The sequence below is a fragment of the Hemitrygon akajei genome, chromosome 1 (assembly GCF_048418815.1).
Source record: "Hemitrygon akajei chromosome 1, sHemAka1.3, whole genome shotgun sequence".
NCBI lineage: Eukaryota > Metazoa > Chordata > Chondrichthyes > Myliobatiformes > Dasyatidae > Hemitrygon > Hemitrygon akajei.
The window spans coordinates 158,077,640-158,080,887 of record NC_133124.1 but is presented as its reverse complement, the minus strand read 5'-3'; the positions used below and the strand labels follow the sequence as shown (position 1 = coordinate 158,080,887).

Here is a 3,248-nt window from a genome sequence, read left to right as displayed (position 1 = left end):
GCAGGGCAGGAAATTTTTACTCGGTATGAAAGATGTGCTACACTTCAATGAAACCTTACATAAACGAAAATTCATGTTGCACAACAGAGAAAGGATGTGAGTGGGAGCGTTTCAGTTACTGCACAGCCGCGCCCCCATGCAGCTCAGAGGAAACAGAGGGATAGCGGCACGTTGATCCCTGTATTCTGAGCGCTGCGATCAGGCGTTGAACTATAGGGTATGAATTGTTACTGTTCCTGGCAGGGAATCTCATTTATCCGACCGCCACCATGCAACGACCAGTGAGCAGTTTTACTGACTGCTGCTCACCATTGCGTAACTTTACTCCATATAGTCCAATATAACAATAACTTTAAATTTCCACTATATGTTGTTTCATGTGAAATCGATCGGCGACTTGAAACCTCAATATAAAATACCACACCGTAGTCGTTTGTCAGTATGGTTGGCAGCTTCTGTTTTCTTTATCTGAAGACATATTTGATAGGCACAAAGATAAAATCATTCGTCCTGTATGATGTCTGAGTTCCGCCACCAGTTCCCACTTCATAGAACCGGACCAATCCCCCTTTAGCGAGTCAATGGTACTGATAACCTGGCTGGTTGTAATTGTCATCATATGGGAATTGAATTTGACCTGCATCTGCCATTGTCCGTCCGAACCAGTATCTTTCTTACACCATTACTCAGAGCTCTCGTGTACAACTTGGCGGTTTTATATAATTTCTGGGCATCGCTTCTGGAGCAGCACCCGCCGATCTCTAGTTATTGGATTGATTCCCACTTCTTTGGTTCTATGGTTCGCGCTGAGAATATTGGTTAGGTGTAACACTGCAACATTCCTAGAAGTAAGTGTGCTAGCAACTCGCTGGAGTGCTGGCAACGCTACTCATTGAAATTGAAAGCCCCCACTGTGGAAACATGTTTAAACATGTTTACGTCTTGATTAGTAGCAACATCTGACATTAAGAGAAAAAGGCAGGAGAATGTGGTTTACAGGAGTAATAAACCCGCCATGATGGAATGACGAAACAGACAAAGTTTACCGAATGGCTTTTCTGCAAGATCTGTTCTATTCTTCAGAATTTTGTCACAGCTTCTCTTTCTTCCATAATCATCGGACTCAGCATTGGACTTTATATTCTTCTTACCAACATCCATCTGTAAAGCAGTGTGCCCCCCTAACAATTACCATAGAACCATAGAACATTACAGCACAGAAACAGGCCTTTTGACTCCTCCTGGCTGTGCCGAATCATTTTTCTCCCTAGTCCCACTGACCTTCACCTGGTCCATATCCCTCTATACACCTCTCATCCATGTACCTGTCCAAGTTTCTCGTAAGTGTTAAAAGTGAGCACACATTTACCACTTCACCTGGCAGCTAATTCCACACTCCGACCACTCTCAGTGTGAAGAAACCCCCCTCCCCAATGTTCCCTTTAAACATTCCCCCCTTCAACCTTAACCCATGTCCTCTGTTTTTTTTACCCTTAGCCTCAGTGAAAAAAGTCATAATTTTATATATCTCTATCAAATCTCCCCTTATTCGTCTACGCTCCAGGGAATTGAACCTCCTTTGTTCAAGTTTTGTCGAATTTGTCATGATCGCCTCGCATCCATTGGTGTCAGATTCAGTCCTATCTAAAGACGTCTATTTCCTCACTTCCCTACATGTAAAGACAGCGAGTCTTCCAAGCGTTCTCATGACCCTTACCACCTCCTTCCCAAATTTCAGCAGAGATGCGTCAAACAAGTCGTCGGTCTTCAATTTTAACACTGCTTCTCTCACCACAGCAGCTGTCTAACCTGAGGAAATTGCAACAATCCTGTTTTGATTTCCGATTCGCAGAATGATATGTGTGCTTGTCTGTATATAATTTAGTTTTCAATTTAGGCATTCAGGCTATTCTCAAACATAACCGTTTGTTTTGGACGTGAAGGGGGTGATGGAAAGTTGTCAGGGTGGCCGAGCGGTCGAAGGCGCCAGATTCAGGGAATGAAAGTCCTTCTTACAAATCCGAGTGTTCTGGTCTCCATCTGGGGGCGTGGGATCGAATCCCATTCCTGACATCCTTTGTCTTTAAGTATTCTGTCGAGGTGATGTTATTACTGCGAAGCCAACATGGCTTGTTTATGTGGAATAGAAGAACATTAGACATGAATGATTATGTGTTTGTCACGGCTCATCGCTGCACAACAGAACATCATATATCGGATTCTTGGTGCTGGATTTCTTCAGAGACAATTCCTGGTGAAGGATCATTGAAACGCCGAGTACTTACTCTTTTCTACAGATACTACCTGGCCTGCAGAGGTCCACTAGGCATACTCAACTATTCCATATAGAATAACGTTCAAAGTGATATAATTGGTTGTCAGATTGTTTAATAGATGGGCATGTGAGTGTAAATTATCACCTTTTGATAAAAAGCCTGAAGGTCGATTGGTAGTAACTTTCACTGAACCTTGTTGTGCGAGTCCTGATGCTCTTGTATCTTCTATATGATTGCAGCAGCGAAAAGAAAACATGCCCTGGCTGATGAGGACCTGTGACTTTGGATGCTGTTTTCCAATGACAGCTTTTTATGTAGATGTGATTAATGTTTGTGAGTGCTTTACCCGTGATAGACTGGCCCGAATCCACTGACTTTTTAAAGATTTCCCTTCAAACGTTTTGCGATTTACGTACCAGGTCGTGATGCAAGCAGACAATATACTCCCCACTACACATTTTTAGAAATATTGTCACGTATAAACTGATATGCTATAAACTAATAGTGAGTTTATTAGTAAACTACGCAATACAGTACTATAAATGCAAATATATCAAACAGGTTAGCAATTACTGTGTGTGTGTGTGTGTGTGTGTGTGTGTGTGTGTGTGTGTGTGTGTGTGTGTGTGTGTGTGTGTGTGTGTGTGTGTGTGTGTGTGTGTGTGTGTGTGTGTGTGTGTGTGTGTGTGTGTGTGTGTGTGTGTGTGTGTGTGTTTGTTTAAATAGGAACAAAACTAGGCTCTTTCAAACCTACGGGTAAATGGGTACAGTCTTACGATGATGGAGAGGGTTCAGTTCAGTTCCAGGTAGTTAGTTGTGTAACATTGGAGAAAGAGAGAGGTGATACGTGAACTGATGCCGTCGATCTTCCCATTGACTTCCGAAATCCTGTTGTGGTCACCAACTATGACCATGATACCTACGACCGTTCTTCAGTGGTGGAATTATCATCCAGGCAAGGATGGACACACA

The 3,248-nt window shown here is 42.9% G+C and overlaps 1 non-coding gene across 1 annotated transcript; it reads left to right on the top strand.

The window, feature by feature from the left end:
- Positions 1-1,959: 1,959 nt before the first annotated feature.
- Positions 1,960-2,073, top strand: trnal-cag (transfer RNA leucine (anticodon CAG)). Its single transcript has 2 exons — positions 1,960-1,997; positions 2,039-2,073. It is a non-coding gene; the product is annotated as a tRNA-Leu (tRNA).
- Positions 2,074-3,248: the final 1,175 nt, after the last annotated feature.